Source organism: Mytilus californianus, unplaced genomic scaffold (genome assembly GCF_021869535.1).
Source record: "Mytilus californianus isolate M0D057914Y unplaced genomic scaffold, xbMytCali1.0.p SCAF_38, whole genome shotgun sequence".
NCBI lineage: Eukaryota > Metazoa > Mollusca > Bivalvia > Mytilida > Mytilidae > Mytilus > Mytilus californianus.
Window position 1 is genome coordinate 1,429,993 of NW_026262688.1, and position 24,414 is coordinate 1,454,406.

Below are 24,414 nucleotides of genomic sequence, written 5' to 3' on the forward strand. Positions count from 1 at the left end.
TTTTTTTCTGGTTTTTACCTTTACCTCCATCTTGGCAGACTTCTTGGTAAATATTAATCAATTGTTTAGCGATGTTCTCGCCAAGTTTTATGAAAGTCAGGATTTCTTTGAAAATCTAATATACTACTTTCGGGTTCGTTGCATTTCCGTCCAATCTTTAGCGAATATCAATCGTGCGTTTAGGGGTATCGTCACTACCTTCCCATGTTTAGCGAGCGGTTGAAAAAAAAACGATGCTATATTGCATCATAAATATTGTTATCCATATTTGATGTGTTTGAGCTTTTGTTTTTGCGATTTGCGTAGGGACTTTTCGTTTACAATTTTCCTCGGATTTCGGTATTTTTTTTTTTTTTTTTTTTTTTTTGCACGAATTATTCGGCAAATTAAATTCTTATAATTGATAATCAGTAATTATGTTATTAGGGTATTATGGTTAAGTACCTACTAATGACGATCATGAAGACGCTTGATAAATTTTGATAGTGCAGTGATACAGGCGATCCCTTCTATCTCGTAAATGACGTCATCAAAGGCTTGCATAATTGACGAGCTTTTCCGGTGAAGGACATAACTCGAAAGTGTTTTATTTGAAATATACGTCAAATTAAATTACCATGAACCACAACAACAAATAATGCAACATCGGTGGGTAATTTCAGATCTTAACTTTCCCTTGAAAATCATTCCATTAACAATTCACATAGAATTGGTGTTCATATTGCTGTTAAACCTTTTTTGTAGCGGATTTTCAGTTTTTATTTATTTAAACTCATCAATAAAACCGCTTAATTTCCCTAGTGTTTTCCTTTTTTAGATTTATCGAATAAGGTAGTATCGATTAATTTTTGCTGGCGTGCATTAATCTTGTCATAACTAGCTCTGTTTTGCATATTTTTTCTAAGATCATTGAGGACCGAACGATCATTTTTCTGGGGGCTAGGAGAATTTTCCCCTATTTTTATCCGCGTCAAAGCCGCGCTAAAATGTATTTCCACTTTTTTACTCATTTTATTTCTGCATTTTGCATGTTAAGTGTTGCAGATTATTCATTTTCATTTTTATATTATGCAATTTATTTTCAGCTCTTCATAGGCCAGGATATTCATTTTTAAAATCTTCCATCCTCCCTCGCCTTTGTTCTCTCTGACATTAGAATGCATTTTTCTTTTCTTTTTTCGTTGCCTGAGGCATGTCATCATTCTATTTGTAATTGATTTTTTTTTTATTTCTTATACATTTTCTTTTAGTATTTTTTTATGATGCTTTTGTGATTGTCTGTTATAACACGAAGAAAGCATGTTCCAGGTCTTAAGGGTTGTGTGACTATAGTTCTGTTTTATCTAACTTCGTATAAGGATATTATATATTCATCTTTATGTGATTATGAGAATTGGTATGATTTCTGACGACTATCCACCAGAGACCAAGATGTTAGCCTTTATAGATCATCGTACTGCTTTCAACTATTACAAAAAATTGCATAGCAAGCTATAAAAAGCCCCATAAACGACAAAATGTAAAACTATTCAAACTAGAATACCAACAGCCAGATTTATGTGAAAAAAAGAAAAACATTTAAAAGAAAAGAACAAATATGATAAACATCAACAAAGGACAACCGCTTAATTTCATATTGTGGTCAAAACATTCATTAACGTCTAGTCCACTTTATTCCATAGAGTTTCTAGCACAACATGTGTTTTTTCTAACTTTTAAAGATCTATTACATTTCAATGTTAGTATATATATATATATATATATATATATATATATATATATATAAGTCTAAATTGAAAACAACGTTCAAACCTATGATTGCGTTGGATAAAAACCGCAATTTTTATACGTGTGCATGCAAAACAAATTTCTTGTTAGAGGGGTCTAAATACAGCACAAACAACATTTTCCAAAAGACCAAAAATGTGAAAAAGTATATTTAAACAAAACGCATTTGACTAACAGGTCGAACAACAAATGTTCTTAAACCCTGCTGACTGCCATTGGCGATTGCCAAATATACGGATCACCGATGTAATAAATGGATCTAAATTTAATACTAAACAGAAAACAATAAACTTGCGGAAACGATGGTATACCGCAAACAAAAGGTGCAAAGGTTTTTGTACACCATATCCAGATTTCGACAATTAATGTCTCTTAAGTGATGTTAGGAATCGAACCGGTATTTGGAAAGCCATACAATTTACCTCAATTTAGGATAGACTCTTGAATTTTGAGGAGTCAAAATAGGATGAACGGATCATATCAACCCGAAGGCAAATATAATACAAGCCCAAACGAAAAAATATAAACAAGTCTAAATTGAAAACAACGTTCAAACCTATGATTGCGTTGGATAAAAACCGCAATTTTTATACGTGTGCATGCAAAACAAATTTCTTGTTAGAGGGGTCTAAATACAGCACAGACAACATTTTCCAAAAGACCAAAAATGTGAAAAAGTATATTTAAACAAAACGCATTTGACTAACAGGTCGAACAACAAATGTTATTAAACCCTGCTGACTGCCATTGGCGATTGCCAAATAAACGGATCACCGATGTAATAAATGAATCTAAATTTATTACTAAACAGAAAACAATAAACTTGCGGAAACGATGGTATACCGCAAACAAAAGGTGCAAAGGTTTTTGTACACCATATCCAGATTTCGACAATTAATGTCTCTTCAGTGATGTTAGGAATCGAAACGGTATTTGGAAAGCCATACAATTTACCTCAATTTAGGATAGACTCTTGAATTTTGAGGAGTCAAAATAGGATGAACGGATCATATAAACCCGAAGGCAAATATAAAACAAGCCCAAACGAAAAAATATAAACAAGTCTAAATTGAAAACAACGTTTAAACGTATAATTGCGTTGGATAAAAACCGCAATTTTTATACGTGTGCATGCAAAACAAATTTCTTGTTAGAGGGGTCTAAATACAGCACAAACAACATATTCCAAAAGACCAAAAATGTGAAAAAGTATATCTAAACAAAACGCATTTGACTAACAGGTCGAACAACAAATGTTCTTAAACCCTGCTGACTGCCATTGGCGATTGCCAAATAAACGGATCACCGATGTAATAAATTGATGTAAATTTAATACTAAACAGAAAACAATAAACTTACGGAAACGATGGTATACCGCAAACAAAAGGTGCAAAGGTTTTTGTACACCATATCCAGATTTCGACAATTAATGTCTCTTCAGTGATGTTAGAAATTGAAACGGTATTTGGAAAGCCATACAATTTACCTCAATTGAGGATAGACTCTTTAAATTTGAGGAGTCAAAAAAGGATGAACGGATCATATAAACCCGAAGGCAAAATATAATACAAGCCCAAACGAAAAAATATAAACAAGTCTAAATTGAAAACAACGTTCAAACCTATGATTGCGTTGGATAAAAACCGCAATTTTTGTACGTGTGCATGCAAAACAAATTTCTTGCTAGAGGGGTCTAAATACAGCACAAATAACATTTTCCAAAAGACCAAAAATGTGAAAAAGTATATTTAAACAAAACGCATTTGACTATATACATGTATATATATAGCATTAACAATTAAAAAAAAAAAACAAAAAGTTGTACAAAATTTCTGCCATGCCAATGTATGCATTGTCTGAGTATTTTGAGTCATTCAATTTTCTTTTAAACAGTAATTTTACAAACGAGCAAATAAGTTTTATTAGTTTATACATGTAGTTCTTATTGAGGTCAAGTTTTGTATTCCCGATTTTTTTTCATTTTTGTCATTCAGAAGTTATGACTCTTCAATGCTATATCAATAACACAAATGATTGTTATAAAATCCTGGTTTGCTAAGTTTTTGACAGCCTCTTGTTATTCTGTTGTGTTTACCTTTATTTTTGGCTTTAAGTGCAACCTAAGTGTTCTTTTTATTGTGTTTTACCTGCATCTAAATGTCGTTATATAAGCTTAAAAAAAGATGTCGTTTGAACTTATGATTTTTCTTTAATTTTAGATTGATAAAAAAAATAACAGCATGGTATCAAACGAAGAAGAAAACTTTCTTCGTATTGTTTATCTGAACTACAGAGTAGCCACTGTAGCACTCACAAGATTTTTTGATAAACTACATCCACATTTATCAGCTGATTTACATATCCCAGGAAACAAGGCTATATTGCAGCAGCTGTATAATCCCCTTCCTTGAAGAAAACGAGTTATCTATACAGGACAATGGAATATTCTGTATCCTCCACCAGGTAAGTTCCTATGAGAACACATAGTTCTCTATCCAGGATAATGAAAGTATTCTGTGTCTTCCACCAGGAAGGAGATAAAACTCATCAAAGATACCAGGTTTTAATTTGGTGTTCCAGAAGCGCATTCTGTCTACAGAAGACTAATCAGTTGCACTTGAATCATAACAGTATGAAGGAATATAAATACGATATGCATATACAGAGCATTAACAATTTAAAAAATCGAAAAATTGTAAAAAAATGTCTGCTATGCCAATCTATGTCTGTCTTGAGAATTTTAAACAATTCAAATCATTTTTTTTAAATTGTAAGTTTACAAACGAGCAAACAAGTTTTATAACAAGGACAATGGCATCTTCACAAGGTAAGTTTTCTAGGAGGAAGCAAGTCCACTGCCATATCAAATGGGTAGAGATTTCCTAAAGACAGAGCCCCCAGACTCGCCTCTTAAGGGTTTTGGGCTGCCCTTTAGTTGAGCAAAACATCATGCTGGACCTGATTTTTTTTATTGAAGCCGAAACTAAAAAGTTTCACTATTTGCGTCATTCATTCACAAACCAACTTTCGTCAAGAGTGTCATGTGGTCAAACTTTGTAGTTAAGTTGCAAGTACATTCTTCTAATGCATTGTCATGCATATTGAACGCCACCTCGTAATTGTGTTTTTAAGTCATATTTATCTCAAGATTGTCATATCAACTTGTTTTTATCACTCTCTTGTTATGTCTCATCCAATGCTGAATATTCATGAAATAGTTTCCACTGGATGGTGAGCAAACATCAATCAATCAATCATATTTCTACCTTCGTATATAAACGATTAATAACGTATGGTTTAACAAAAAACAAACTGATAACGCTGACAAACAAAGAAAAAAGGCGAATAGACAAACAACAGCCACAAAACACAACATAGCAAATTTAACACTGAGAAATTCAAACCCCACCAAAAACCTAAAAGTAGTAACTAGTGTGTGAACTTTTAAAAATGAAAAATAGTCCTGATTTCTCTTTATCCGTTGTATTCTGATACAGGGGACCGCCTTCGAAATGTTTGCAAACCATTAAAGAGGGTATAAAGGTACCATAAATTGTTGATTCTAAATTAACATAAGAAATTCGATATTGTGATTGTACTGTTACATGTATCATCAGAAGTCATTGGTGATTACATATTTTCTATTCCAAGATTACTGACAGTTATCTCAGCAAATGAAAACCCGACAATGAGTATTTGCTTGCTCCAGACTATTACTTCTGCAGTATTCGCGTATATCTATCCATTATTCTATTGTTATATATTTCTATTACAGGGGCACCAGCAGTAACCTCGGCAGATCTAGACTTGACATTAATTGTTTGTCTACTTCGTAACTTACCTCCAGTGGTGGTAGCTCCTGTGAATGGATTTGACCTGCTGCCTAATCCTAATGAAATAAGTGACGGGGCAAACATTGCACGCTTAAAATTTTATAAAAACTTTCTGGTGTCGCATTCGGAGGATGGTACACTATCCAATGTAGACTATGTGGGTATCTGGAATACATTAGAGCAGGTACTTATAAAAGTGGAATATGTAGCTGTTAAAACTATAGAACAATTGCGAAGTTATAACAAGCCTTTTAAACATTCTTTGCAGAATGGATAAAAATCAACATGTTTTGTTATAGATGACATAAAAGATGAAAGAAGTCAAATTTCAGAGGCATTCATGCTTGCTAAACTGAAAAAAATAACAGGATTTGATCAGGCAGATATCTTAAATAAAAAAAGCAATGCTAAAAGATTGTTATACATGTACAATAAGTCAAAATAATTCAATTAAAACCTAGGTTAGTAATCATTAAACTATAAATGGTATAAAAAGCATGCATAACAAAGAAATCGATTTTAAAATGAGTACAAAACAAATTTATAGTATCATTATAAATGACAACAAACCAGATAAACCAATAGGAGTAATAACTTTGGAAAAATTGTTTGCCAAAAGCTTAAATTATAAACTAGAAATTGTTTAACTTGATCATGTTTATATTTTACCTTCTACCTGACAATAAACGTTAAATGTTTACGTGGAAGTTAATTCATTTCGTTCTACCATGCAACTTGTTAGCAAAATGGAAAATACTGTCAGATAATATATCATGTATATGTAATCATTGTAGTTTATATAAAAGAGGACCATGAACACTTTTTTCTATCTTACAGCCCCATTTCTGATTTTGTATCAAACATATTAGGCCTACTTAACTTCTTAGGTGTCAGAAAAAACATACTCATCTTTCAATCAGTTTAATTGTGGTCTGGAGCTGGCATGTCAGTAACTGCTTATAGTCCTTTGTTAATTTATGTATCATTGTCATAGCTTAGTTTCTTTTGTTACCTGTTCTGACATCGGACTCGACTTCTTTTAAACTGAGTTTTACTGTACGTATTGATGTATGTTTGTTTATTCTACATTGGCTAGAGTTATAGGGGGAGGATTGAAATATCGCAAAACATGTTTAAATTAAACCTGCAGCATTTTTGCGCCGATCCCAATTCAGGAGCCTGAGGCCTTTGTTAGTCTTGTGTGTCTTTTTTTAATTTTGGTTCATTTATATGTTTCAGATTTGAGTGTCACGTCCATTTTCGCTGAACTAGTACACATTTTCGTTTAGGGGCCAGCTGAAGCCCGCCCCCAGATGCGGGTATTTATCGCTGTGTTGAAGACCCATTGGTGGTCTTGGGGTGTTTTCTGGTTTTTGGTCGGTTTGTTGTCTTTTTGACACATTCCACGTTTATATTTTCCACTTTATTTTAAATAAGGAAAATCTTATAGTAGAATATAAAATAAACGATTAAATTAACTACCTTTTGACTGTAATATTTTTCCATATACAAATCATGTTATATATCTGAATCTAAGAGAAACAGCATAGATATTTCATAATAATCAAAGTAGAAATATTAAAAAAACAATTGTTGTAAATAATGTTAATAAAAGAAAACATTGCAAATTAATTGACAAAAAAAAAAACCTCAACTACATATAACAATCATCAAAGTGTTAACTCTTAAGATACATTGTATTTCCTCACCAACATGTATAGCACGTTACTCGATGACTTACATATATGTACTGTCCAACACCAGAATATTGTTTGAAAGATATAATGTTGTATAACACGTACACTTATTTTCATTTTTTTGTTATTTTGTGTAGTATATTTTGATGTATGCATACTCATGTCTACCTGCATGACCTGGGAATTTTGTAAATCTAATCTGAACTTCACAAACAGGTTCAAATTGTGACTTGGCTGGAGAGTTGTCTCATTGGCACTCATACCATATCTTCTTATTTATATCTAATACCTAAAGGTTTACATAATAGCGAGACAATTGTAGTACAAACTTAAACTTATGCTACAAACATAAATGAAATTATGATAATAATTGTCAATTTGTTTATATATATTGTATATATTCAAACTATCAAGAACATCATAACTGATGATGGCAAACACGCTGGATAAATACACTTATATGAGAAACCATTATCTGGTAAACATGAAGTCATTAATATTGTTATGTAACATATCAATCTACTTTATTAGATTCACTAAATAAATTGATAACAGAGTGCAATAAAATATATCAGTCGTGTTTAAAAAAAAAGCCTATTAAATTTTCTTAGCTCTTTACTGAAAAAGTACTTTTATTTGTGAGGTACCAATTTTTGTGAGTTACATTTTTGTACCCTAACCAGAAATTTAAGTGGCTAATGAAATATAACAACTTGTTTACAAGTCAGGACATGGAAAGATCCCCAATGAAGATCTTAACACGTAGACATGGTAGATACAAGCATTTCAATATATACTAGAAAATACATTGAATGCCAGCACTTACACAAGGAACTGTACAACTGCAGAGAAGATTATACCCATGAAATCACAACACAATTTAACTGAATGAGTTTTTAACTTTTATTTTTAATGATGAAATCTGAAAATTAGTTTACTATTTTCATCATATTCTCATTACACATTTTGTGTCAAACCTAGATATTACAGCCAAATATTTCCACTATCTCAATACTTATTAGAATACATAAAAAGATCAATTGCTTATTAATCTTTTGATGTTTGCTAACAATTGAAAGAACTTTTATAAGCATGTTTGACAATTTGTCATGAGGTAAGGGTGTATATTTCAATTGTGAGAAGAATTGTGAACAAAGAAGCTGATAATATTTAAAAAACTAATAGCCTAGGCTTGCAATTGAATCCATACTAGAATATGTACTAAACTCTTGCATATTGTTGGACTTAAACAAATGTATAGTGTGTTGTATTTCCAATACCTTATGTCAGCCGCCATCTTTTATATTGCGGTCCAATTGGATTGTTTTTTCTAGGCGTCATATCTGAAAAAGTCCATGCCATTCAATCTTTCATTATGTTTAGTTTGATGCTTTTACCATTAAGTTATCAACTATTCTGATATCAGCTGACTATAAACAGAAGTTATATAAATACATGGTTTAGATGTACCTTTGGTTCTTTGCCTGTGAAAATTGGGATAATATGGGTTTGCGTTATTGTAACAAATTAGAGCAGTTGCAGGTTGAGGCAACCAGAATTGTAACAGGTCCTCCTATTTTTACTAGTAGTATAATTATCTATAATGAGATTGGTTGGAAAACTCCTGCTGAACGAAGAGAAAGAATGAAGTTACAATTACTTTATAATAGTCAACATATAATGCACTTGGTTATCTTTGCAATTTAATTCCACCAACAATCAAAAGTACAGCTGTTTACCCAATACGTAATGGGAATGATATAACATACACTTTTGTAGACTTTCATCGACACAAGAATCCTTCAAACCTGCAACTATGCGACTGTGGAATAACCATAATGTGGTTGACTCTTTAGGTAAATTCAAAACAGAATAAAAACACATTAAACTTAATTCGAAAGCCCAAGTACCTAAGCATTATGAATTTGTCATTCGAAAAATCTAACATTATTTTGACTCAACTTAGATGCTCAGCTTCTAATTCATGTTATTTGAATTATGACCTTAACAGAGTCTATCTACTTTCAGATTCCTTTTTGTCGCTGTGGTGCAAAGCGTGAAGATTCGTATCACATCTTTTTTTAATCTCCTAATTATTATCCAATATATATAATGTATTGTGTGCAAGCATGCTTTATATCTATTGTCATGAGAGAAGATTTTATAAGTTTGTTTTGTGTCTCAACCTTTTGCATATATAAGCAAATAAAATATGTCAACTTAACTTTTGGTTGAAATAAGGGAGATGTTTTGCTACTCCTGGATTACAAAAAATATCATCTGGTTTCTTATACATGTATGGGTTACTTCACACTGGTTCCAAAAAATATATGATTTTGGTTACTTTTACACGAAATTAATTGAAAAAGTCTACTTCCTGATTACACAATGTCACTTCTAGTTGATCTTTTTCAATGGCATATGTTTTCAAACCTGATACAATAGACCAGAATGAATTTATAAAAAATGTCAAATTGACATTGACCTCATTTTCAAGGTAGAAGGTCATAAACCTAAATCCATAAAAGCCAAAAGGTCTTTTCTTTATTTGGCTTTTTTCACCATAAAGCCAATTTCAAAACAATCCAGGGGAAAAACTCATATAAGTTGTCATCATACCATTTAAGACCCGCATATATTGAAGTAATGTCATGTTGCAATACAAAAAATTTGAAAAACATTTTTGCAGATATGTGTTACGGGTTCTACGTAGAAGCGATAACCAGCAAACATCATAGATGAAAGCATGACCTTGTCCTGTGTCGCTGACCTCTTTTTGTTTTATATAAACATAGGACCTTAAATCAAAACAACCTTGGTCTCTATAACTTTAGGTAACGGATTACGAGTTACAATAAAATTTCACTTATGTCGAATACATTTAGGGAAATCGCTTTTGTCAAAGTTCCTAATAATTGATATCATGTGTGTATATAGCAACTTGGGAAACACAATTGTTCGTTTCTTTTACGTATCCAAATAGTAGCAAAAACAAACAATAGTGTTTGGTTAAATTGGAAGAAATGCAAAAGCGCAATAACTCTTTGACATCAAATGCCTAATATCTACTCGACATCTTCCAATATCACAATACGGAATACGAAGAAAATAATTCAGCAGAACACATAAAATAATAAGGTTGTTCGACAACAAAAGCTGAAATATCTTATTATCTCAAATCTAAAAAATGACAGCAGCATGGACAGTAAGTCAAGTTTGACACATTAGTGAAAACTATAAGCAAGTCATTTGTATTATATACTGCAACTCATTTGTAAAGAAATCTTATTTTTCAGGCTATTAACGGTCTTGACAATTCACAACCTACTGCTGCAAGTTTAAAGGATGCAAAAACAAAGATACTGGATAACTCAATGGCCCAAATGTTGTCAACCCAAATACAACTCAACACAAAGGTTTCTAGTCTTCAAGATGAGTTAGAACAGATGACTGAAAATATAGAAGAAAAAATAAAAATAACAGAAAGTAATTTAGGAAAGGAGATTAAAGAAAGTAATGAAAACATACATATTTTATATGAACGACTGAATACAAAGGCAGAACAAAGGGCTGAAAGAGATTTAACAGAATTTCAGAATTGGCAACAGCTTCTTGCTTCAAAATTCACTAGTATGGAAACCATTGTCAAGGAAAGTGAGAAGAAGAAACAAGCATTAGAAAAAAATGTGAGTTCATTTTGCAGTCGGATTCAAGATTTTGTCGGCAAACATAAAGAAAGAATAGAAGCACTTGAACACACATCTGACGGTTTTGATGAAACACTTCACGAAGTACAGAAATATGTTGACAGCGTAAGAGCGACCACAGGTATCTGCTTTTAAGTTCAATTTAAACATTTCATAATGATGGGGTCTGTGGAAATATACAGATATTTCATATTAATGTTTTGAATTGCACAATCCGCTTGACAGTTAATAAAATGCAAAAGGACACACAGTTGCATTTGCAATGTTTGACACATTATGTAGAGGTTTTTATGAGCTGGGTTTAGCTTCCATTTTGTTGGTATTAGGAGCAATTGATCTAAAATGCAAGTTTAAGCACCTTATTTTTTTTTAAAAATATTATATATAATAGCTGATTGCCTCTACGATTGATGAGGAATGAATTTCGAAAAGTCCCATTTTATGCATCAATTTAAAATTAATTTCGTGTAGTAGTTTACTTTATCTATCTAGACACAATTACTTTAACACTGATATTCTAGTACATGGATATTTGTGAAAAAATAAAAAACAAAAACTAAACATTGAAGATTACTGATGCTACATCATATTTGTTTTGTACATAAATCAGGTTGGTAGTTTTCACGATTAAATTGAATTACATTTGTCATTTCAAGGCCTTGAACAGCTAACTATATGGAATGGATTTTGATCATTGATGAAGGCCAAACGGTGACCTATAGTTGTTATCTTCTCTAACCTTTGGTCTTTGGTGGAGAGTTGTTTCGTTGATAGTCAAACTACATCTTCTTTTTTTTTATACTGAAGGTTATATAAGATGTGAAACAACAGACATGTAATGTTGTTGAAACGGTTCTGTGTTATTAATATTTGGAATGATTGCCTATCATGACCATTTAAGATTGCCGTTGTTTCAACTGTTTCTAATAAATAAAAAGAAATTAACCAAAATAACAAAATAACAAAAAAGTCAGCTTATTATTATAACAACCCTACAACCGTGCAATGTCTGCCATTCTGTCTTTTGGTCTGATTTCTGTCTGTTTGTTCATCTAGTCGTCTGTATGTAAATTCTATATTAATATATAAGAGTGATTAGCATGAATGTGGGGGAAGTTTAAAAAGCAAAACCCACGTGAACTGTAGTGCATAAAAAAGAGGTCCGGTTTGATTTTTTTAATTGAAATTGGGACAAATTTGTGGTCAGAAACTAAGATTATGTTACAAAAATCGCGAATTTTGTGAAAATCTTGTTTGCTTCCATTGCAACAACATTTAAAATGTAGGTTATAATGCGTGTAAAAACTATATCGAAACGTTATGACATAAATTTAAAGAAAGAATTGGCGTAAAAACTGAGTTTTGTTAAAAAATTTCAAATTTTGAGAAGCATCTGATATTCTTATGTGCTAGGATTTATGTGTAAATTTGAGATAACAGTAGGTTACCGATGTTGAAATCTCAAAAATTTAATTAGAAGAAACAGAAGAAGGTCAATGTTTTTTGTTTGTTAAGAATAACAAAAAATCATGTTTCTTGATTAATCTTTTCAATACCATTCTCGACCAATGTTTTTTTTCTTTTGGATTTTTTTAATATAAGACACAATAAACAATTCTTAAAATATTTCATGTTAAGGTGAAGTAAGATAAACATTTAACTATTCTCTCATTTGATAAAACAATAAGATTCACCATGATAATGAATTTAGAAGAATTTGAAAATGTAACTTTCCCGAATAGATAGACATCGAATGACACTTGATAAAGTGGTCGACTCTATATATACAGCATAACGTTTATTGTCATATATTGGCTATGCTACGTATACTTCGTTGTACTTAGAACGAGCTTAAGATTCAAACACAAACAGTGTAAGACAAGTACAGTAGGTGCAATGGCTAAATAAAGATAAAAGCAGGAGAGTTTTTGGCACCAACCCCAAATTTCATTTAATTTCTCATGTTGTAACTATATACCACAGACATTCTGAAAATGGTTGCATTTTGGGTCTTTCTCGTATATTCTGTTTCCTAGGAAACTGTTTATTGGTGGCCATTAATTCATTTAATATGCATTTGATTTTGGATGTGTACTGATTTATATTTTAGTCTTAGATTTTTTAGTAGTTGCTATAAGCTTTGAACCAGTTGTTAATAACTGCGAGTACTCTCAGGTCTGTACTTACTGTCTTTTTATATGCATACAAGTGAGAGGTTTAGCTAGCTATAAAACAAGGTTTGATCCACCATTTTATACATAAGAAAAAGCCAGTACCAAGTCAGGAATATGCCAGTTGTTTTCCATTCGTTTGATGTGTTTGAGCTTTTGATTTTGCCATTTGCTTAGGGGCTTTCCGTTTAGAATTTTCCTCAGAGGTCAGTATTTTTGTGATTTTACATTTTGTTGTTACGGACGAGGGATGGATATATACCCTGCCACGTCCCGTCTGTCCAGTTTTGTTTGGTGTTTTTCTTTGTATCGATCTGATGAGTTAAGCCTTATCAACAGATTTTTATATTCTGTTCTAATGTTGTGCTCCTACACCACTGTCCCAGGTTAGGGGATGATTGGAAGCTCACACGCATGTTTAACCCCGTCACATGATTTATTCGCCTTTCCCAAGTCAGGAACCTGTAGTTCATTGGTTGTCGTTGGTTGATGTTTGATATATTTGTTTTTCGTAAATTGTTTTGTTATAAATTAGGCCTTTAGTTTTCTGATTTGAATTGTTTCACATTTTTCATGTCGGTGCCTTTTATAGCGAACTATACGGGATGGGTTTTTATCATTGTTGAAAGTCGTACGGTTGCCTATAATTGCTTGCTTTCGTTTTATTTGAACTTTGGTGGATAGTTGTATCATGGTGTAATACCACCATTGATTTTCCCCTGTTAGTCTCAGTTAAATTTGCACTTTTCAAAAAATTGTGAAGAATTTATCTTTGTTTCAAATAAAAAAATACTTGGCATGATTAAAGTTTTATCCTGTCCAGTACTATAGACAACATTTCACATAACATGTCATTGCATATAAGAAAATAACCATCACCGGAAGTTAACCAATCAAATTTTCACCTCTTTTTACCTGTGTACAAGCTTTTGTGATCTTGTAACCTCAAGTTTCCAAACCATTCTATAGAAAAACCAAATAAAAAATATTGGTACTTTGAAACATCCAAGAAATATGTTTATGACCCTGAAATATTTTACTGCAATGAAATGTAGGATTAATTTTCTACAACTGTCAAATTTAAGGGAATATTTTTTTCGACCCATTCGTATGCATCTGGATGTGACGTACGATGATTTGGTGGTATTACACCTCACTCATGTCAATCATACCATATCTCCTTTTTTTATATAAATATACAGCTTTAATATCTTTATATTAAAAAAAATAAACCGGTTTAACATGCAGTAAATTACATGTATACACTAGTTAAATTTAAATCAATTCAAAGCATATTTTTGGGCAAAATTGTTGTAATTTATACCTAGCAACAAAAATATGCCCATAGCAACGATAAGTCGTTTTCTATTTTACAAGATTCAAATTCTATATATGTGGAAACAAAACGATTATTTACGATGCACATTGTAAAATGCACTTGTAGAGCACTTTTGTGGGAAAACAATGTAACATTGATCTTATTGTGAATTTGCTCCTTATTTCATCTGCTTACAGAATAAATACATGCACCCCTGATATATTATTTTCAGTATACCCAGTATTAATGAAATTTACAGATTTTGTGTAAACTTTTGTAATTTGACAGTTATAGCTTATTAACTCCCATGTTGCAACTTTCTCTCATTCGACCTATTTATTTGTCAACATGTTTATGCTATCCACTATATTATCGAATCTTAATGGAAATTTAATAGAAGTAACATTTTTTTTTGTGTCGGATACTGTTTATTTCTTGAATTTTGTATCCGTCGAATCCGTTGCCCATTTATGTCAAATAATGATACATATTTTGGTTATGACTCAAAGGATCTGTTAGCAAACAGAAATGTGAACTTCTGGATGACGAAAGCATTAACATATAAGTTTTACCTACAATCTTGTAACTGGGCTAATATTTAAGTACACATCTCTTTATTTTTTTTATCAATATTAACATATGAAAAACATATTGCACCATTCTCTATGTATCTTTTAATATAAATGTATTTCTCGTAACTTTACACCTTTTGTTTAAAACGTGTGTTTTAGTCGCATCTGTAAGTAACAAATTCAAATAACACATCACTAAACAAAAATACTAAAACTCTTGATACCAAGCGGTGAACTAAAATATAAATCGCAAATTTTTAGCATAAAATCGTTCATATCTTTTTTCGGTTTATTCTATTCTGTTTTGTGGAACAGCCTCCTCCCACACACCTTCTTTTTTTTAAATCCTGGATCAATCCCTTATACCAAAGAAGCTATTTCCATTTCGAACACAAAATTTTTAATTGAAATTAGCCGAAACATTAGAAATGATAAGATTGTGTTATGTTATATGTCTATCTTATAGATGAATTGAATATAATGTTTTCCAGAAATAAGCTGTTTTCCTGGAATTGACATGTATCCTTGAATCCCTTACAATATGTGGTTCATTGTTTTCTTTAAATTAAAGATAGATATACTTACGAAAATTATAATAGAAATGTATGCTTCAGTTGTTTTTACTTGACCAAATACCAGGATGTCCTACCATATTGTAGGTAACCTGTCGACAAATCTTAAATTCCGGAGTCAAAATTCGGTGAGTCTATTGCTCTGCTTGGCTATAAAAAAATCTAAAATAAACTATCGCACCAACCACTAAGATGATTTTTTATTCTGAAGAGTGATATGTATGAACTAAATGTTAAAATTTCAAATTGGTGCAAGCATGGTGAGGTGGTAAAAAATAAAGGAAAACCACCCCAAGTTCTTTATTTTTGCATATTTTCCCGATTAGGACGTCATTTTATCTCACCATTTTGACGTCATTAAACATGTTTTGTTATATAAAAACAGTGTTTTGAAATTTTTGACTCTTGTTCTGATGATTTATGGTGAAAATGATGACCAGTTTGATTTGTTTTAATCATTTTGTAAATCTAGGGCCATTTTGAGCCATTTAAGCCCATACTCCTTTATATACGGTCGGTTTTACCTGAAAAAATAGTTAAAAAGTACATTGGCAGTGTAATATTGTAGATTAACTATTTATTTTCAGAATGCATAACGGCAGAAATTTAAAAAAAAGATGACGATCATATTCCGAAGAATATTCGAGGTATGCTTATTTTCTTAATCGTCATGAAACCTCATTGTAAATAATATGATTTTTTTCTGTCATGAATTATCTCAATATCATAACACCGACAATTTTGACCAAATGCAATCATCATTTATCGTGTTTAATTTGTGAACTGTATACTGCATATTCTGTTCTACAGACTAACTAGCTTTTTTCCTTTTATACAAACAGAAGGAAGCTATAGAAGCATCATTGATTTTCATGCGCGCCTTTATAAATAGGATATACTATGTAGATTTATCGTTGAAAATGATCAATTTCTATAATACCAAAAAAAAAAATAGAATTACTGGGACAGTAAGTTGATATTCCACACATTTGTTATACAGATGATTGAGCAGCAATATATATTATAGTGAAATACGGTGTTACGTAGACGTTAACTAAGCGTCTTTTTTTAAAACTGTCACTCGCCTAAATTTTACATGAATTTTCAAATTGTGTATGCGAGCGCCCTTGTTGTTTCTGGTTCTTTTCGAGTGGTTGAAGTCTTATAAATATGATATGTTGCGATTGTTTCTACCGAAATGTTAATACATTATACTTTGAATTTCTTAGGTTTTCGGAAGCGGTATAGATGTTCCTGTGCTCGTTTAAAATTTTCCCGTCCTGTGTGTCCCACATATCGTATACCACACTTTGGCCTTGTTCAAGTAACCAGATAAACGAGGCTTTGGGTTTTTCATTTAATGGCACAGGAAAAGTAAAGCAAAACAGCTCTCCAGTTCACTGTTGACCGAACAGTATTATTAGAAGAGAAAAAAATATATTTGCTATATCTTTGTAAAGCTCTGAGATAGATTTTGGACTGTCATCTTTCTTTCCACAAAGGACTTTTGTTAAATTTTTGAGGCAATTGTTTGGCAAAAGGCATAGTCATTTATATGAATAAAATAAACATGATGTCACAAACGAGTTCTTATTTTTTTTTTGGAGATTTCTGATTTTTCTTGTTATCTATTCTGATGGCTTTAACTCCTTCTATTATATGTTTTCTAAAAAACCTTACTAATTCATCAACTTTAAGCACTGTTACGTTGTTATCTTCCCCAAACGGAAGTTCTTGTAAATTTTTACTATCATTAGCATTTGATGATCTGAAACAAAAACACATTTTTCCTTGAGTTATAGGGAATCGTGAACAGTAAAGAGCTTGATATATCTAAAAGTCAAATGTCACTTGTTGAAAACTGTATTTTGACATTAAAATTGTAGTTTATTTTGTGTATATTTTTTCTCATGTTATATATCAACGTTTCTACAAATATCAACCCCCCCTGGGATTGCTTTGAGCGCAGAGGGTCTAGGTTCCAATCCCTAGTCGAGTCAAAATTTGTATATGAAGCTATTAGTGACGTCTTTGCTTAGCATGATGCACTTATATAATTTTGAGAAAGAGAAAATACTTCGTGTCTTATTTCAGAATAATATGTCTGGGTAGAGTGGTACGTATTCCTGTGGACTATTACCTTGTGAAATAGTTCGTTAAAAATTTGGCTCAGTCAAATAGTTTTGTACAAGATTGGATTCATATTCATATCACATTATCATGTTTTTGTTTTATTTTATCATGAAAGGACCACAAAGTCTATTATTTTATTTTATGAATGCATTTAATCTTTATTGTTTTTATCTTGAATATGAAATTGATTTTTTTTTTCTTTTCTAATGCAGACTTTTGATTTATACAAAAAATCTTGATATTTTAAAATTTATTGATATAAAAATGTCTTTGATATCAATCAGAACATTTTCATCTAAAAAATAAAAAAACGGAAAACAGAACATTACTTTTTACCAAAAAATCATACCTATAAATTATTTAAGTCTGTCTGTAATATACATGTACACTTGTATTTCTTTAAAGTTTCTTTTACAATGTGCACATCTATATTTCTTGTGGTCAATTGTCTGATTACCATGGTTATAGATAAAAGTTCAATACCAAGTCACAGACTATAAAATCTCTACCAGTAGAGAGGCTGATAAGAGGATGTGATATGTTGAAGAGATTAATCAACATCAATAAAATTGTTGCAACCTCATATCTCCTAAATTTTAAGATGAAATCGGGGGCTTGCTCTACAACTGTAGAGAGCATCAAAAAGTTCTCAACAACAAAACTTTATTAGTCGAACAGGGTTGAAAAGATATGTATTTAACTGTTGAGTAATACTTTATTTTTACGATTATTTAGTTCCCTAGTTTGTTTTAGTAACAGGTAAATTAGGAGACGATCATTTGACATTCTGGTTGTGGTGGAGATGGGGGGGTTATTAAATTACTATACTAGTCAACAAAAGAAACGATACAAGGCAATGTATTTCATATATAATGAAATTGGATACACTGTACCAAGGTAAATAATTGCCCAAATGGTCTAATATTAACAGTGTCATTTTCTTATAAAAACAAATTGATTTAAGGTAAATACGCGAAATTTTGTTTGCAATTTTTGTAATTAAAAAATCATATTTTCATCCAAAAATTCAAAAATCGATATTAGAACTTACAATTTGAAATTTAAACACGGTCTGCTTAAAATTTTGAATGCCTTTGCAGATATTTGAATACTTCATTCTTATCTTCAAAATTTAGTGCCGACTTTTGTCATCATTTTCCAAAAAATAAATTTGGTCCCTCTGTTCAATAAAACGGTATATCTCTCACTTTCCAATTTGGCAAAATTATTTTAATCATAAGCATTTGCTGTGCAAATGCATGTTTTTCCATGGATAGTTTAACAGTTTTTTCTATTTATTATATTTTATGATAAACTGGAGTTCAATCTTGTGTATCGTTACCTTTGTTGACTAGTATATATTGGCCTTATAAGCGCAGCAAATACACAATGTTGCCCAAAATTGGATTAGGACTTAAAATAATGTAAGATAGCACTTTAAAAGTCTGCCTCAGCATGTTAACTTGGTTCATTTATCAACTTTTAGGTTGGTTGGTCTTTTTTTTCTTATTCTAAGCAGCTGCAAAAATTTAACTTTTACTTTAGGTTGTATTGGAAATGTTCCTTTAATTAAGGACCTTGATGATTTGGACATTAGAAAAAAAACCCACATACACATATTCACATATTGTTTTTTTGAAAGGTTAAACGTATACTATATCAAACAGCTGTGCTGAATATCATGCAATGGAATGTTGAATCAACATGATTTAATTCAATTTTATTACTAAATAAAATATATTTTGATTCTCTCAGAACATTCTATCAGAAAGAATAAACATTGGTTATTTCAGTTAATGTAACACACGGGATTGTTCCATTGCAAATGCGTTTCTTCTTTGCAAAAGAAGTAAAATAGAAAAATAACCAAAAATTCCAAGGACAATTCAAAACGGAAAGTCCTCAAGTTGCAAAATCAAAAGTTCAAACAAATCAAACGAATGGAAAACAACTGTCATATTCCTGACTTGGTACAGATATTTCTACATGTAGAATATGGTGGATTAAACCTGGTTTTATATCTAGCTAAACCTCTCACTTGTAAGACATTGGCATAGAATTCCATTATGTTGACAACAATATCTTACAACCGGACATTGTTTTTCTTTAGTTTATGTTCAAAATCATACTTGCAATACTAAACAATAGTTGTTGTTATTTTTTTCTTTAAAACTCAACACGGACAAGAAATACAAGAATGGGAGGAAGAGGAGACTACTTTTGTCGAAACAAGAGCCACACTTCACATACTGGGATCTTTACCCTTAAAAAACTGTATTATTGTGACAGGGAGCTCGGGCTGTGGAAAATCTTCAAACATACACCATGCTGCTTTACGCTTACGTGACAAGTTTGGATATGAGATAATACCTGTTTTAACAGGACCAACAGACATTATAAATTATTATGATGAAAACAAAAAACAAATCTTTGTTGTGGATGACATTTGTGGAAAGGAAACAATCAACAGACAGACGTTACAGACATGGAGAGATACGTCAGACTACATGGTGAAAATATTTAAAATTGCAGAAAATGATGTTGGAAATAAAAATGAAGACAAGGTATCAGGTCAAAAAATATTGATTACTTGCAGACTGCATATATATAAAGATTCACAGTTTAAAGGTTTCACATCTCTAACACAAAACGAATGCAATTTACTATCACCAGAGTTCTGTCTTCTGCAAGCGGAAAGGATGGTTATGCTGCACAAGTACCTTCAAAATGATATAATTGAAAATGTTAAACAAGTCATAGATAACGTTGATTTCTTTCCCTTGCTTTGCAAAATGTCAAAAGACAAAACATCTGAAGAAGTCAAGAAACTTTTTACAGCTCCTTTAAACAGTATTAAAGATAACATAAACAATATCATTTATGAAAACAAAAATCAATGCTGTGCTCTTGCTCTGTGTATCTTATTTGACGGTGGATTCGATATAAATTGGCTGACATTAAGATCACCTTCAGAATTGAAGGACAAAATTGAAGACATTGTAAAAGAATTTGACATAAACCTTAGCAAAGAGATGCATAGAAATTCTTTAAAATCAGGTTTTTCTACGTTAAATGGCACTTATTTAACAATGAGAGGCACGGAGTATAGAATAATACATGACAAAATCTATAAAATTGCAGCTTTAATCTGTGGCCAGATTCTGACAGAATGTTTTATCAAAAATGCTTCTTCGGTATTTATTCGTGATCATTTCATCTTTGATTCATCGAAAAATCATGAAAATGATGTTTCAATTGTACCAATGGAACATCAAGAAGAGGTTTATTTTGATAGACTGTTATATGACTTAATAGCGTTTGACATTACTAGTACATTCCATAATACACAATTAATATATAAGTCATTTACTGAGAAGTTAATAAGCTTTTTTGAAAGGAGTGATGATGCAAAACTTGTATTGAAAAACATTGACAAAGAAGGTGGAAAAGTAAAAAAAAGACCATACAGTTCACCGTTATTTCGAGCACCTCATAAGTACAACACCTTTAATAGAAGCGGCATCAGGTGGTAACTTTGATATTGTAAAGTTCTTAATTTTAAATGTTAGATGCAATGTGAATAAGACAGACAGAGTTAACAGATCTTCTTTTCATAAGGCATCTCAAAGGGGACATTCTGATATAGTCAAAATCTCATTAGAAAACAATGCGAATGTCTCTCAGTGTAACACTTTTGAAGAGTCTCCGTTGTATGTGGCATGTCAAAAAGGACATACACGTATAGTTGATATGTTACTACAGAACAAAGCGGATGTCTCTCAATGCAACTTAGATGGAAAGTCTCCATTGTATGTGGCTAGCGCAGGAGGACATACAGATACAGTGAAACTTTTACTGCAGCATAATGCTGATGTTTCGCAGTGGAATCAGTTCAAACTGTTTCCATTGTATGTGGCTAGTAAAGGAGGACACATAGATACAGTGAAACTGTTACTGCAGAACTATGCTGATGTCTCTCAGCGTAATCTGTTTGGAATGTCTCCATTGTATGTGGCATGTGAAGGAGGACATATAGATATGTTAAAACTGTTACTTAAGAACAATGCTGATGTCTCTCAGTGTAACGTTGATGGAAAATCTCCATTGTATGTAGCCAGTGAAGGAGGACATACATCTACAGTGCAACTTTTATTGCAGAACAATGCTGAAGTCTCTAAGGTTGATTTTGATGGAAAGTCTCCATTGTATGTGGCCAGTGAGAGAGGACATACATCTACAGTGAAACTATTATTGCAGAACAATGCTGATATATGTAAGTGCAATACCTTTGGCGAGTCTCCATTAAGTATTGCATGTAAATTAGGTCATACATTGATATCGAAATTATTACTGCAAAACAATGCTGATGTCTGTACGTATGACGGTAATCACAAATCTCCGTTGTATAAGGCTTGTGCATATGGAGATACATATACAGTGAAACTATTAATACAGAACAATGCTGATGTCTCTAAATGTAGCTGAAGTGGACAGTCCTCGCTATATGTGGCTTGTAGAGGAGGACATATAGACATAGTGAAACTCTTACTGCAAAAATATGCGAATGTCTCTCAGTGTGACAACGATGGAAAGTCTCCATTGTATATGGCCTGCCAAGAAAGATATTCAGATATAGTAGAACTTTTACTGCAGAACAATGCGGATGTTTCCCAGTGTGAAACAAAAGATGGTAATTCACCTTTACACACGGTTTGTAACACGGATATTTTAATATTATCTCGAAATGTGGACAACCCAAAATATCACAACAGATATGCAAGAAAAATTGAAATTGTAAAACTATTACTTGCACGGAATGCAAATGTTGAAATGTATAATAAGAAAGGTCAGACACCACTTGATATTGCCCGTAAATTTCCATTTTTGAAAATTATTAATCTTCTTGAGGAAAATCTCCAATTGAAAGCATCGCAACTAAAGTAATCATTTCGTAAACTGTGAATTTTACAACTAGGAAACAATAGTTTCAATGTAAGAATTGTGTCAGTATAAAAGGACCTACGAAAGGTGATGTTGATTATTTCGCATTTGAGTGTACAAACTGTGAAATCAGAAATTATTGCGAGGTTTTTATAAATGCAAATATTAATGATTTTGTGTTTTGCTTATCATATTAAAATAGTAGTTCACAAATACAATGTAAATACTATTTGGCCAATATTGCGCGGAGTGTATATTATTGATTAATGTATAGGTAATTGGTCAGTATAAAAATGGAGTGTATACAATTTGTCAATATATGTATGGTGTGTGTGTTATTTGTCAATATATGTTTAGAGTGTATGTAGGTGTAACACCACCAAATCATATTACGTCACATCCGGTTGCATACGAAAAAGGGTCGAAAAAAATATTCCCTTGAATTTGACATGTGTAGGAAAATAATCCTAAATTTCATTGCAGTAAAAAGATTCTGAGTCATAAACATATATCTTAGGTGTTTCCAAGCACCATTCTTTTTTTATTTGATTTTTCTATAAAATATTTTGGAAACTTGAGGTTACATGGTTACTAAAGCTTGTAAACAGGGAAAAAAGGGGTGAACATTTTATTGGTTAAATTCCAGTGATGGTTATTATCTTATATGCAATGAAACGTTATGTGAAATTTTGTCTGTAGTACTGGACCGGATAAAACTTTACTCATGCCAAGTATTTCACTATTTGAAACAAAGATGAATTCTTCACAATTTTTTGAAAAGTGCAAATTTAACAAAGACTATTAGGTGAAACAGAATTGTGGTATTACTCCTGTAATTAGTCAGTGTATTACGAAGTTTGTATAATTGGTCAGTATATAGTATTAATTGAGTGTATATAATAATGTTTGAAGTGTATGTTATTGGTTGGTTTATTTAACGAGTGTATGTAGTTTGTCAGTACATGTATGTTGTGTACATAATTGGTAAGTATATGTATGGACTGTATTTAATTGGTCAACACATGTATGGATTGTATATACTTGGTCAGTATATGTATCGAATCTACGTCATTGGTCGTAGAATTTATGGATTGTATATCATATTCAATATATGTAAAGAGTTTTAACAATTGTTCAGTATATATATGGAGTGTATATTCGTGGTCAGTGTATGGATGGAGTGTGTGTTATGGGTCAGTGTATATGTAAAGTATATGTAATTTGTTAGTATAGGCATTTAGTTTATGCAATTGATTTTATATGCACTGTGTATTATAAACACACACGTATCTGCATGTTGTAATATATAATGTTTGTCTTTTTGTTGTAATAAGCACTTTTGTCGTTGTATTGTAATTATCACTCATACAGGTGTGCTGTTATATACTTTTCTATTACATTCATTGAAGTGAAATACTGTGATGTCGCAGTCTAAAAAAAAAAATCTTTATTTGATAGAAATCCTGCAAAATCACACATATTCTGCAAGTCTTTATTTCAAAATTGTTGACAAAAAAAGTTTAACTTAGGTTTAATTAAGGCAGGTTCTATTGTATTTATTTTCTACAGTTTGTTCTGCATTATAAATTTTCTTTTGAATTCAATTGTATGTGTAAGTATATTAGCAAAATGAACTTCTCTATCAAAACATATAAACCGATTGTTCGCTGTATATAATTTAT

At 31.5% G+C, this 24,414-nt stretch overlaps 1 long non-coding RNA gene across 1 annotated transcript in view; it reads left to right on the forward strand.

Moving 5' to 3' along the window:
* Positions 1-17,934, forward strand: part of LOC127736852 (uncharacterized) — a 34,226-nt gene extending 16,292 nt beyond the window's left edge. Inside the window, exons 2-5 of the long non-coding RNA XR_007999222.1 lie at positions 4,008-4,251; positions 5,564-5,805; positions 10,615-11,146; positions 16,246-17,934. This is a non-coding gene — a long non-coding RNA (uncharacterized LOC127736852). The remainder of the gene's footprint in view (positions 1-4,007; positions 4,252-5,563; positions 5,806-10,614; positions 11,147-16,245) is intronic.
* The last annotated feature ends 6,480 nt before the right edge of the window (positions 17,935-24,414 follow it).